Source organism: Triturus cristatus, chromosome 8 (assembly GCF_964204655.1).
Source record: "Triturus cristatus chromosome 8, aTriCri1.1, whole genome shotgun sequence".
NCBI lineage: Eukaryota > Metazoa > Chordata > Amphibia > Caudata > Salamandridae > Triturus > Triturus cristatus.
Window position 1 is genome coordinate 561,087,597 of NC_140591.1, and position 15,398 is coordinate 561,102,994.

A 15,398-nucleotide genomic window follows, 5' to 3' on the forward strand; every position below is an offset into this window, starting at 1 on the left:
CCCACGGTCTGTCAATTCCATGGTTTATATACATTTCTAATCCTTGGTTGTGTATATTTTTTTGAGTACCCTGAGACCATTATGAAAAAAGGATAAATATTGGAGCCAGGATAGCCTCATTAAGCATAGACAGGCCGCTAGAGAGTTAACAGAAGTGGTTAAACCAATGGTTCGAGATTACTGTATTATTCAAACGGTGCCAGTGATTGCTTTTATTTACTATATGTGACAAATCTTTATGAAATAATATTACTAGCTAGATTTAGGCTTGGTTCTATATGATGGCTAATATGTTTTCCTTTAGGACAATATACTTTGGCAGCCATCAGCACTTGTCCATGTGATGAGCAATCAAGTGAATCCATATATCACTTTGTATTTTTATGTTGCTATTATTTGCAATCCACAAGGAGGTTTTTATTACTGCTGTTGCACAGGTACAAATTCTCTAAGTGTAAAGCCGCCCTATTTTTTCTCCAGCAACTCAATAACTATGACACATATTTCTCAGTTACTGTTTTATTTGGAGTCTTTTAGCACAAAGGAGGAGTATGCTGTTTTAATAGCAGTATATATATATATTTATATTATAAATATATTTATATTCACTTAAAAAAACCATAGGTTTCACACATGTTATAGTTAGCTGGACATTTCACTATAACTCGCGCGACCGCAATCCACTGCTGATGACGTCACATATTACATCACTCATGATATGGTCAGTGACATCACTCATGACATCACTGATGACATAATCCTTGTGATAGAGTGGCGGTCGCGCGAGTTATAGTTATCTGAACTAACTATAACGGGGGAATTTCAATGGATTTTTACGAGTGAAATGTCCAGCTAACTATAACATGTGTGAAACCTATGGTTTTTTAAGTGAATTTGCAAGGTTTTTTAAATGCTAATTCCTAACTATAACTTGTGTGAAACCTATGGTTTTTTAAGTGAATTTGTACGGTTGTTTAAATGCTAAGTTATGTATTTATTATTTTTTTTTTAAGGTTTTTCACCGTGCGCGTACCGTACGTGCACGGTGCGCTTAGCGCACCGTGCGCGTGCTGTGGGCGCGCAGTGCGCTTCGCGCACAACACGCCCATGTTACGCAGTTCGCGAAATTTTTCCGTTTCTACTGTACGCGCACGCTACGCGCACTCCGTGATTTTTCTAAACAAAATTAAAAGAAATTTTGGCCCTTGGGTGTCCTTCTGGGACCCCCTGACAAAGGCTAGGGGGTCAGGAATTGTCCACCCTGCCCCCTTTTCACGTTCTCCACCTTTGTTTTTCACCCCCTCAGACTGCGAGAGACAAAATGGCGGCCGACTCTTCCTGGTTTCGACCGATTCGAATCTTTACTAAGATCTAACAACCAATCAGAATCGCGCTCGTGCATGGCAGCGTGCGCGTACGGTAAGTTTTACCGTACGCGCACGGTAAGTTTTACCATACGCGCACGGTGCGTGCTTATAGATATATATATGCTTTTAAATGCTATTTTCTCAGGAAATACTGAACAGATTGACACCATATATGCAAAAGGCACATCCCTGACCTGAGGACTACCTCTCTGCCAAATTTCAAGTAATTCTGGTTAGCCGTTCGGGCTGTAGCTTGGACTAAAGGTCCTATGGAAAAATGCATGGGGAAAACGCGTTTTGGGACCCCCCCTTTTTCTCAGCCCCCGCTTGACGAATCCCCCCGAGACTTTCAGGGAAGGAGCGGAGCGGAGCGCCCCACCTATTTTGAAAATTTCGCGAGGATTCGTCAATCGGCGCCAAAGTTATTCCATATAGAATGTTGCGGATTTCCTATGGAAACACGATCCTAACTATGACTATATACTGGCGACCGCCAGTAGATAATATATATATATATATATATATATATATATATATTCCAAATGTCAGATATCGTGCGCTCTCAGGAACCAAGTAGAACGACACAGATAGCGGAGAAACGGGTGTTTATTCACAACGCGTTTCGACTTTACAAGCCTTGATCACGTGATCAAGGCTTGTAAAGTCGAAACGCGTTGTGAATAAACACCCGTTTCTCTGCTATCTGTGTCGTTCTACTTGGTTCCTGAGAGCGCACGATATCTGACATTTGGAATATTTAATTTCCGGCGTGCTCCGCCGGCGTGTGCGCCAGCTCCCTAGGGTCCCAGCAATCAGCAGGAGCGCTGTCTTTGGAGTTATATATATATATATATATATATATATATTCACTGAAAAAACCATAGGTTTCACACATGTTATAGTTAGCGGAAATTTTACTGATAAAAAACCAGTGAAATTCCCCCGTTATAGTTAGTGTAGGCAACTATAACTCACGCGACCGCAATCCTCTGCTGATGCTAATACTGTATTTAGACACTTATTTGCCCATGTCTTCTTCCATACATTTTTAGCTATACATATATTTCAAATATTTTTTTTTCATAAAGACACATATGTCATCAGCAGAAGATTGCGGTCGCGTGAGTTATAGTTGCCTACACTAACTATAACGGGGGAATTTCACTGGTTTTTTATCAGTAAAATTTCCGCTAACTATAACATGTGTGAAACCTATGGTTTTTTCAGTGAATTTGCAAGGTTTTTTAAATGCTAATTCCTAACTATAACGTGTGTGAAACCTATGGTTTTTTCAGTGAATTTGTACGGTTTTTTAAATGCTAAGTTACTTTACGCCATTCGTGGCGTGCGCGCCCACTTAACGCAGTTCGTTCCGTGCGCGCACGGTGCGCTTCGCGCACCGTGCGCGCACAGTAAGCACGCGGTGCGCTTCGCGCACCGCGCGCCCACTTTACGCAGATAGTGCCGTGCACGCACGGTGGGCACGCGGTGCGCTACGCGCACCGCGTGCCCACGTTACGCTAGATGGGCCATGTACGCACGATGCGCTTCGCGCACCGTGCGCACATGGAGGACATATGATGCACTTCGTTTTGAAAGGTAATATTTTAATTGTTCGTAATTTTTATAAGTGGGATGGAGAGAGTGTTGTTAATTTTTTCTTTTATTATTTTTGTTTAAAATATTGTGGTTTTTCACACCTCAAATAAGCCCTGTACATTTGGTGGCCTGCACCCACCAAAAGCACAGGGGGTGGGGTGAGTGTGGATAGTGTTTTTTTTTTAGATTTTTTACCGTACACGTACGGTAAGCGTAATCGGCGAAATTAGCGAAAAAATAAAAATTGCATTTTTGGCCTTGGGGGGTCTTTGGGGACTCCCTCAACATGGCTATGTGTGTGGGAGCTGTATAAATAGCCCCTTTACATGTTTATTGGTTTTATTTAACAACCTAGCTCTCAGTGTGAGAGAGAAAATGGCGGCCGCCGCTTCCTGGTTTCGGCTGTTTGGAATGTTTACTAAGATCTAAGAGCCAATCAGAATCGCGCTCGCGCACGCCACCGTACGCGTACGGTAAGCTTACGGTAAGCGTACCGTAAGCTGGCTCATATATATATATTGATTTAAAGGCTATTTTCTCAGAATCTACTGAACAGATTTACACCAAACCTACAAAAGGCACTTCCTTGACCTGAGGACTACCTCTCTGCCAAATTTCTAGTAATTCTGTTCAGCCGTTCGGGCTGTAGCCCTGTCTAAAGGTCCTATGGAAAAATGCATGGGAAAAACGCGTTTTGGGACCCCCCTTTTATCTCAGCCCCCGCTTGACGAATCCCCCCGAGACTTTCAGGGTAGGAGCGGAGCGTAGCGCCCCACCTATTTTGAGAAATTCGCGAGGATTCGTCGACCGGCGCCAAAGTTATTCAAAATAGAATGTTGCGGATTTCCTATGGAAAAGGGGTCCTAACTATAACTACCTACTGGCGACCGCCAGTAGGTAATATAAATATATATATTTTTGCTGGTAGTTTTATTGTGATGATCAATTCTGATTTATGCATTTTTAATTCCCCAAAGTTGATGTGAGTTTATTAGTATTAAACGCTGCTGTTTCCATTTCAAGCCGCTGGATTGTTCTCCAACCAATCTCATCCTCTTAATGGAAGTTACCTACGAATTTTATTGTTGATATTTTTAACATTTTTGTTTTTTTATGTATGATTTTATCTGTGTATCTTTTATGATCTGCCTTTGGTTAATCAAATAAGGATTAAAGAAAGAAAGAGTGGCTTATTAATGTATTTTGCCATTTAATCCATTAATGAAAATCTGCGCCCTTAAATTGATATGAGATCCATGTAGACAGTGCAAGTAATTTGGAAAATATAATTACCTTAGTTTTTAATTTAAAGTTAGTTACCATTGTTGCAGGTGCTCATTTTTAGTAGGTTGGTTAATGAATCATTGCACATAAATGTTGCACATCTGAAATTTCGATGTTGAACAATCCAGACCTATATAATGTCGGCCCTGACCCTTTTAGCAGGGTTATCCCCAAACTTTTTGCCTCCTCCTGTGTTTTGTTTACCTGTTTTTGTTGGCTTTAGGATTCTGAGCACTTTACCAAGGCTGATCAGTGATAAAGTGCATATGCTCTCTGGTGTAAATTGTGATTATGATTAGTTATCCATGATTGGCAAGTCCCTAGCAAGTTTACTATGTGTTCCCAGGGCCTGTAAATCAAATGCTATTAGTGGGCCTGCAGCACTGATTGTGCCACCCACGAGTAGCTCTGCAACCATGTCTCAGACCTGACACTGCAGTGCCTGTGTGGGTACCTTTAAACTGCCATGTCGTCCTGGCCCAAACCGTCTCTGTTACTACATGTAAGGCACCCCTAAGGTAGGCCCAAGGTAGCCCCATGGGCAGTGTGCTGTGTATTTGAAAGGTATGACATGTACTGATGTGTTTTACATGTTCTGATAGTGAAGCACTGTTAATTAAATTTTTCACTATTGCAAGGACTATCTCTCCCATAGGTTATCAGTGGAGCTGTCTTGTAACCTCTTACAAGTGTAACTTTAAATTGGAAAGAGATAGAGATTTCAAGTTTGGGGTTCCTGACCTCACAAATATATCTTTTAGTGAAGTTGTTTTTTAAATTGCGTGTTTGAAAAAGCCACTTTTAGAAAGTGGGCATTTTCCTTGATTTATCATCCTCAGCCTGTTTGTGAAATCCACTTCTGGTTTAGACTGACAGTTGGGCTGTTTTTGCATTCACTCTAGACAGTCAGACAAAGGGAGCTGAGGTGTGCCCTGCATATCCTGATGGACCATCACCAGGCTGACGGGTCTTCCTGAGCTAGAGTGGTGGGAGGAGTTGTCACTGACACCTGAATAGGGCTGCACCTGTCCTCACACAAAGCTGTCTCCACCCCCACTGTAGTGTGTCTGGAGCCAGGTCAGTGAAGGAACACTTCTGGACTAAGAGGAGATTCTGCCAAGAAGAGCTGGAGTAGCTGTAGGAGGGAAACTGACACTCTGCTTATTGCTGAGTTGTGGTGGCTTACTGCTTGTTGCTTCTGTCTTGGTCAGTGAAAAGACTGGACTTTGCTTTCTGAGTCCAGTTTGTAAAGGTTTGTGTGTCTGCTTGGCTCCTGTTAAGAAGTATCAGGGCTATCAAAGACTTAATATGAAGCACCTGTGCTGAGAGTTATGACCTGCCAAGTTGTGCCAATTTCAGTTCTGGGCCCTTGGCGGTGGCTGCAAAGAAATCAGAAAATCCACGCATGGACCTTCAATGTTGGTTTTCCCCGCCGCAGTCTTGTAGTATGGTTAAAAAAACCAAGGCATCATCGTGGTACGGCAGATGAATCAAAGCAGCACGTGCCATGCGGCCCGAAGATGGATGCAGCCCGAGTCCTGAGCACCGTATCTCTGACATCAAAGAAACCCGCTCAGACTTTGTCGCAGACCCTGCTGTGCAGCTGAAGAATTGACACATCATCTGCCACGTGGCTGGAAAATCGATGCAGCGGCCTTTTGCTGCTGCCACATCAACCCAGCGTGTCTGGATTTTCAACGCATCGCACCTGTGTGCCACGCTGTTAGAAATGGGATTTCTGGTTGGCTAAGGTTTGCCCCAAAACCAGGCAGAAACCACCCCTCTAGTCGGGGCAAGGGAGTTACACGCCAACGATAACCCCTGCTCACCCCCTTGGTAGCTTGGCACAAGCAGTCAGGCTTATCCCGGAGGCAATGTGTAAAGCGTTTGCGCAACACACACACAGCAGCAACACACTAGGCACACCACAAAAGGAATTCCACACAAGGTTATATATAAAAAAAATAGCCTTTGTATTACCCAAAACACATTAGGATAGTAATCACACAATCTACACGGTGCCAACTGGCACTAGGCAATATTTACAGGGGATTATATACACATGACAGGGCCAATTGTGCCACTGTCAGAACCATCACAAAGTGAAAATAGTAAATGTAGAACCAATAATAACGTAGAACACAACCAGTAATTACTGGCAAAATACTGTACTCAGCATTATCCTGCAACATAAATCATAGTATGCAAAACCTCATAATCATAAATCATGTTAGGCATATCGTCACGTAAGGGTCATAAAACACGGTATGCACCAATCACCAGCATACACACATTATGGAACTTTGTAGAGCCTGGCGCTCTACCAATCTCCCTAAAATTACCCCAGGAAACTGGCCTTCCTCTGGGGCGTAAATGCCCTATGTCCAAAATGTCAGGGCTTCTCGTTGGGCCTTCCAACTGGCCCCCTGGCTGTCTCTGCAGCGCAGCTACTGCGCAAATGTGTTAGGGCAGCTGTAGAAATGAGGCCTGGCACAACTGTGCCTCCTGAGTCCCACTGGGATTCTAAAACAATATTGCCCCTAAGATAAACAAATCAGCACATGGAGCCCTCGAGGCTCCGGACGAACCCCTCCTTTGCAGCCTCACTCACCGGGAGCTCGCAGTCTCTTCCTGGGCTCACGCGGAGGCAGAAATGGAGCCCGCCAGGCTCCGGCTTCTCTGGTCGGGCCCCTCCTCGGGCGGGGGAGTCTCTATCCTGGTGGCCGCAGCTTCCACATACTAGACTTCCACACAAGACCCGCCCCTGCCTCCAGCAACACCGGCGGACACGCGGGGCTCTCCTCTTCCTTACCGGGAGCCCCACCCACAGTCAGGCCAGCTCCGCCTGACGTTCTGTTTCGCCCTTGCCTGGTTTCCGGTTCTTCGGTCGCAAGGAGCAAGGTCCTCACAACTTCTTGGATAAGGGGGCGGCTGCCCCATGTCCACAGCACGACCTCGAAGCCCGGGGCCATGTAACAGAGCCCTGGCTGCCTTATCTCAAGCAAAAGGGCAGACAATGCGGGGTGGGCTCCTGCTCCGGTCGCCAAAGTGCGGGGCTCTCCCTGACACACAGGAGCCCTGTTTGGAAGTTTGCACGGAATGCGGGGTAGACTCCCACCGCACTACAGAACGGCACCGGCATGTGGGGTGGGCTCCCCCTCCTGGTACCATGAAGGCGGGATGGGTTACCGCCTCTAAACACACACCAATGCGGGGTAGGCTCCCGCTCTCTTGGTAGCTGCACGGGGGAATCCCTACGCTTGGGATTCCCTCTGCCAGCAGCGACATGCTGCAGGGCACCAGCACTCTCCCCAACCTCGGAGAGTGATCCAGCGCTGACAAGGAGCTCTGCTCCCCCAATGTTTCAGGGGCACAAGGCTGGGAAAAGAAAGCACATGCAGGCCAGCACGCTGCAGGCTCCAAGGCCAGCAGACCATCAGCTGCCTAGCAGGGCAGCAAGTCCACCCCCCAGCAGCGGTTCCTCCTGCCGGCCGCTAGTCCAAGTAAACACAAGAAAAGCACACCCAAACATGGGGTCACAGTCCCTACATGTATACTTAGTTTTCCTTTGTCTGCCCTGGCACAGGGCTTGGGGGAACCAGTCCCAACTGGTTCTGGGGTGTTTTGGAGCACTTTGCTTACAGTGCTCACACCCTCCTTTCAGAGATGGGGCTCTGCCATCAGATACACCACAGGGGAGCGGAGCTAGCATTGTACAGGCCAGGCACTGACCTATTCAGGGACCAGGGATTACTCCTCCCACTACTCCTAATGCAGATGTCCTATTCAGCCTAGCGCTGACTCACCCTGCCCCTCCTGGAGCCACACACACCTCCTAGCTCCTGTCACTCAAAAGCCAGACATGCAATTCACATCAGGCAGGCAGACACATAGCACACAGAAATGCCATCTTCTAAAGTGGCATTTCTAAAATAGTCATAATAAATCTGCGCACACCATTGCATAGCATTTATTATTACTATTCCAACCGTACTAAACTTGACCACACTGCTTCTCTCATAACAGCAATTACCACTGACACACTCATCAGGGAACCCCCCCAATGCATTCCAATGGGATGGCAGGCCAATCTCACCAAATGTAACACAGAGCGTGCATGCACTTTACACTGGACAGCAGCGCTAAAGTGCCTAGAGTCCTAAAACCACTACCACCATGTTGTAAAAAAGGCTAGGAGAAAGGCAAAAAGAGATGACCCTGCAAAAAGGGCGAAGTCCAACACATGCTCTTCATTGACATAGCCCAGCAGTAAGGAACTGAGTCCACGTGTCTGTAAACCGACGTATCACCTCTCGTCACAGTAAGGAACCAACACATCACCTCGCCTGCAGTAAGGAACCAACGCATCACCTCTCCTGGCAGTAAGGATCTGACACATCATATCCTCTGGGTGTAAAGAGCCAATGCATTGCTTTACTTTTCCAGTATCTCACCTCCCCTGCGCCTGTTTTTGGCTTAGATTTTGACACACCCCATGTACTTTGTGATAAAGGTGACGCATTCATATTTTTCTATGACTAAGCTATTTTAAACTATTTTTAAAAGATATCTTTACTTATTTATGTTGGATTTTTGTTGTTTTGGCCTTGTTTTAATTAGATAAAGATTGGTTATTTTTCAAAATGGCATGGTGTCCATTTGTAGTGTTTTCACTGTGTTACTTTGTGCTTATGTTTACACATTACCTCTGAGATAGGCCTGACTGCCCGTGCCAAGCTACCAAGGGGGTGAGCAAGGGTTTATTTTAGGCATGTAATCCCCTTGCCCTGACTAGAATAAGGGTCCCTAATTGGACAGGGTGAAAGGCACTGTCAGGTAGAGACCCCCATGTCTAACATGCAAATACATATACAAATAAATACACAAACACATATACAGGACATCAACAAAGATACTGGTAGCACACAACCAAAGCAGCATAGAATATACTTATCTTTGGTGTGTTCCTTAGTAAGACCCCAAAGCGCAGTGGTAGATAGAGTGCTTGGATATTTAATTTTCTTTTTCTTAAACATTTTATAGACAACAAGATACAAACTGTTGATACGCAGTGCAGTTATTATTCAGTCAACCGTGGTAACCTCCTAGAATATTTACTACAACTTGGATTATCCAACCCATTACCAGTAAATGTCATCCACACTAAATTTCCGTTCATTAACCCACATTATATCAGAAAGGAACTTCCTACCGTTGGGCTTGATTCACAAACTGCACTTCTGAGTGCGCTGACAGTTTTGAGTAAGTTTACTACTTTTTGGTATTCACAAACTGCACTTTTGTAGTAAGTTACGCTTTTGTAGTAAATCCTAAGTCCAGCACTTCACATGGCTGAACACTGGTACGACAATGCCACCCTATAGAAAATTATAGAGGTATGGACTTAAAGTAAAACCCTGTAGGAAATAGTGTTAAATTAAATAATTTACAATAGTTAAAAATATAAATAAATATTAGTTAATGTTACAAAATATATCAAAATAGTGCACATTTAGGGCCTCATTTATGGAAAGTGACGCATCTCTGCGTGAAAACAACGATGCATCACTTTTCATTGCGCCCTCCTTGCGACACAATGATGCGTCATATTTACAGTATAATGCATCATGTTGCAAGGAGTTACAGATACGTCAGTATTTCTGACGTAGCTGTAGGCGCAAAAATAACGTATTGCTGGAGTGTGCCACAATAGTGACGCAACTCCAGTAATGGGTCATTTCACATGGGCAAGTCCCATTTCAAATGTGCTCACTTCAGTCTTACGCCTGCTGTGAATCAGGCGTAAGATATTGACGCATTTGCATCCTAGAAGTGGCGCCGTGAAATCTTAGAGATTTCACTGAGTCACTTCTATGAGGCTTACTTGCGTCAGAACGCCCAACGTGCATACATTATACCTGGCGCAGGTATAATGTGGCGCAGGGGTTTACAAAGTGACGCATCTACCTAGATGCGTCACTTTGTAAATATGATGCAACATGGCGCATTTTTTACGCCGCTGGTGTGTCACAAAAAGTGACGCACCAGCAGCGCAAAAGTGATGCAAGGGCTCATAAATAAGCCCCATATTGTTTAATTATAAGGTATTAAATAACCTTAAATATTATAACTAAGGCATGTCATTCTTTTTCTCCTCCAAGCCCTGGCACTCCTTAGACTGCCATGCGGTTACATAAGCACCCTTGCATCGTAGTGCAAGGATGTGTGCGTTCTGTCAAGCATAGATTTTGTACTGGCAGGAGAGCCTTGTAAAACAAAAATAAGGCTTTAATACCTTTACCACTTTTCATGTATGCTGTACTGGGCAGAACACAGCAAACTTGAAAAACGTGGAGACTTCTATAAATTGGTGCACTGTTATGCTTGCCTCAAGGAGGTGTCATTTTTTGGTAGGAAATTGCTTTCTGCAAATGCTAGAAGACAGGGATTTAAGTCTAAACCCATGGATGGTTTCATGAAATGCCCATGAACCACCCATGGCATACCCCCATGATGTAAAGTAGCACTTTGAGCTACCCTGCATTACCTTAGCCAACATTCCAATGCAAATCATGATTTATATTGAAAAGTAAATCCCATTGCAACACTTGGAGCTGGCTTTGTGTCACTTTTGTGACGTACACCCTGCGCAAAGTGTTGGAAAATCTGGGCCCTGGTTACTTTAAGGAACAAGACAAGAGGAAAGTAGTGTGTGGAATGATTTTCTAACTGTTTTACATGGTATATCATATATATTTCTAGACTGGGAGGTGAAGGTTTCCCATTCAAAGCCTGAAAAATATTGCTATACAAACTTTGCTCTCTACAGTAATTTATGATACAATAATCTAATCTATGTTCACATTTGGTCCAGGAGTTCAATCAGCTGTTTTTTTCTTCCGTCGTGTTAGATCAGATGTAAGAAAGGAAGGCCAGTATTTTGTTTTAAGTCTATCATAACCCTCATACTTAGTGTAGCATGAATGCTACAGGTTGTAAATCAGTGCTACCCCAATCTCTTAACCCCTTCAGCGCGGCGCGGATTACCGCGCCGTGCTGAAGGTTCGTTGCGCGGGCGGGGCTGTGACGGAGCGGTTCCGTCATCCGCACAGCGCGACCGATGCGCATGACGGAACCGCTCCGTCATGCGCATCGAAAGGGTTAATATTTCTAAAACAGAAACACGATTACCATTGAGATGACTAACAATAAAATGTGATGTTACAATGCTAAGAAATAAGAGCAGACCGCACTAAATAAATACCAGTTATTGTCTGTACTTTCCTCAGTGGTATAACGTTTATATCCATTAAAATGTGATTGTTTGAGGTTGCCAAGAGGAACAAAATACGAAAGAGCTATTACGTGGCTAATGATTATGGAAATGCTCGTTTCATCTGAGGTCTTCCCTCAGGCATCCAGGCGATTGTTTCTTATGTGAAAACCCCAACTGTGAAAAAAATGATTCTCTGTTGGGCTTCATCATGCTAAGAGGGCTGCAGAAGGTCTGAGACTAAAAACATATTCAGTTTATTTCACCTGGCCATTTTTGTGTCCTCTGTTGTTGCCTTGATGCATTCAAAAAAGGGTCAAAATGAATAACTGCTGCAGAAACAAATTAAGATGTTAAAAATGTCCTTAGTTCTTTGGATGTATTCTGTAAAACTTCTACAAAAATTATTTGAAATTAAAAAGTGAGTAAGTGAGCTAGAGAGATCAAGTGCAATATTGTGGCACTGGTCAATGACAAGGTTTGTACTTGTGCACTCCATCACTCAGTGCACTACAGGTAAGGACCATAGCTATGTCGTCCATTAAAAAGTACAACAGTGAGTTGTCAGCTGTCAATATACTTAGGGGCATATTATCAAGACAGGCGATAAAATTATCGCCGCTTTAGCGGCAAAAAAACTGCTGCTAAAACGGCGATAATGGGCTTGATAATATGCTCTATGGAATTCCAATTGAGGCCCATGTTAGATAGATGTCCTTCACATCTAACATGGGCTTCAATTGGAATTCCATAGAGCATATTATCAAGCCTATTATCGCTGTTTTAGCAACAGTTTTCTGCCGCTAAAGCGGCGATAATTTTATCGCCTGTCTTGATAATATGCGCTCTAAGTAAGTTATAATGATCAATATATCTATCTCTCTGTGTTTAGGGCCGCTGCTACTCAACGTTTCAGATGAGTGGAGCGGACAAACGCTGCAAAGAACCTTATCAGACTGGTAGTAACAAAAAAGGCGAGTGGGTGCAGGGCGCGTTTGCACAGATATTGACCACACAGAACTTGCTACAATGCCAGTGTATGTGCAGGAAGTCACTTGGACAGTAATGGCAGATAGGGGTGGGGCACTGCTGAAGATTTCCTAGAAAGTTCTTGGGACCATTTGTGTTCCCTTCCAAAGGGAGCCCAGGGGAAAGAAAATAATTGTGTACTATGTCCTAGGGAAAGCAGTTACCACATGTCTGTCTAACAAGAAAATATAGTAGGGTTAAAGGAAAACATAGCACATTAGTTTAAAGATGAAAACATGCTTTAGAAGGGTTTCTTCAACTCTTTATTTACAAAAGTTACTTCTGCCAGGTTTGGATTCACTCATCTCTCAAGAGACATAGTGGTCCTCACAATAGAAAGAGTATGGCTTAGTATTCATAAGTGCCGCTTTGTCTTGCTGCTTGTAAGCCTATCTCCATTCGCTGATCTTTTTATTTTGGGGAGTTTTATGTAACGCGAACTTGACCCGAAAGTATCTGGTATCAGAGCGCTTTACATGAGCACCAGTTACGCTCAACAAGGACTCGTTTATTTTTGCTAGCTATGAAGGGACAGATTTACAAGCCCCTTGCGCCACTTTTGAATCACTTTTAACAGGGTAAAAGTGACGCAAAAGTGGTGCAAGGGGCTTGTAAATCGGCCCCGAAGAGATTAAGTGATTTGCCCAGAATCACAGGATGTTGAGCGCCATTGCTGAGACTCGAACCCAGTTTCCCAGTTTGGAGATCGACAGCTCTAGCCCATTCGGTGACATCCTTTCCCCATCTCGGGCAGTCGAGTGGTTGTTTTTGGGAGGTCTGGGACATTTTTATTGGGAAGGGCTGGGGTTGGTGCAAGGGTATTGCCGGTGAGCTCAAATAATTGATGTGAGTAGGCATGGTTTCTGGGAGAGGACTATGCTAATCAGAGGTTAGAGTAGCCACGACGCCTTAATTTCTGTGACACGTTTGGAGTTCATCAGTTTCAGGTCCCACCACTCGTGAGAAGTGGTTCTGGAAGCGGTAAACTTGCTTTTGAACTGCTAGTAGTAGTAGCAATTCTTAGTAGAATTGCATGTCTTTAATGATTTAAAACAAATATTAAGGTCTGAAACAGATGTCACACTTTCTACGACCTTTAGCCTAAAATAATTCCATTTGTGAATATTGTATGATTGTGAGCAATGACAGTCATCACAGCACTCCCTGCCCAGCGTGTTTCAACCAAACTGATCTCCGAAAGAATCATTTTCCATACAACAATAGCCAGGATATGGTAGGCCTGATTCACAAAGGAAATCTTACACATTGTTGTAAGGTTACTTTTTTTGGTATTCACAGACTGTGAGATTAATTTTGCTAATAGTAATTATACAACTATGAAGACTCCACACATAAAATCATAAGCCTATCCTATCTCTTTATGTGCAGAGGTCTCCGCCCTGATTGCGGAGACTCTGCAGTCGTAAAGTTACAATAATAAAATTAAACTCGTAGTTTGTGAATACCAAAAGTGTAACTTTACCTTTGTGAATCAAGCCCCGTGTTGTTAAACCACATACCAGTATTACTATGCCGCTCATATCCTCCTGGGCCAATCAACTGCTTTGTATGTTATACACTATTGGTTGGTTCTTTGCACCTTTGCATCTTTGCAAAGTGGAAAGCAATGGCTGACCATAACGTTCGTAAAATGCTGCCAGTCCAACAGAATGCAGAAATCAAGGTTAACATTTTGCATGTACAAAAGACCCTCACTAAATCATATCCCATGTAAAACAAACATTGGACCATTTCCTGACATCATTAAAATACATGGCGTGTAAGTGGCCAACACAGACATTGTATTCAGGTTCTGCAAAAACTCAGTTGTCAACTGTATTTCCCAAGTCAATAACAAGAAACAGTAGACTCTTTTTAACCCCTTCGCCGCGGCGTGAATTCCGCCGCGGCGTGAATTCCGCCGCGGCGCTGGGGGGGTGCGGGGTGAGCGCGGCGCCACCATGCTCGTGACGGAACCACTCCGTCATGAGTCACGGGCGAGCTGTGCTCATGACGGAGTGGTTCCGTCACGTCTCTGCCCACTCGCATTATTCAATACAAAAAACAATGGTCCTAGACCAACTTTAGAAAAGGATCAGTCAATACTCCTTGTATTTCATAGAATTACCAATCAGTCATGAGCGTTGATCACGTGCAGCCGCACCCGCTCAAAGCAATGAATACAATAATATTTATGAACAGTAAAAATGCAGTACCCAATGTTTTGCTCAACCATGCATTTAATTCTTCATGCCAATGGTATACAATACTAATGTGAGCGTTTTCATAAATCGAAGTAGTACAATCATAAAGCACTCAATGTAGAAGGTTGCTCCAGATGGAACGTGCGGGGAGAAAAGTGCTCAAGTGGAAAGGGGATGTGAAAAAGACTTCAAAGTAGTGACATAGGAGATAGAGGTTGATATGTTCTAAACAGAAATGGAAACGGTTGTGATTCACCGTTCCTTCGGGACTGGCCACAAATATAATCAGGATACAAATTTACATTTCATATCATACAGATATAATTTCTTATGATGCACGTTTTTTCAAGGAAACAGCATGTGTGGTCCAGGCCAGGTATTAGGGGCGTCGACGTTTCGATCCGTCTTGTGGCCGCGAGGGTAATTTAAACCTCGGCCGTGCGGATCTTCCTCAGGACGAAAAGGGGCAACCAACTCTTATAGGAATCCGTCAAAGTTAGTTAGACCAGGGTCCTAGTGTGTCAGGGTCCGTCGATTAGTCAGCCCAGCAATCACTCAATGATGTGCGTCAATAAGTTGCCTAGTAGTAGTTACAAGGGAAACCAATCTCCTGTTCGGTTTGGACCGTGTCCGGGGCATTCA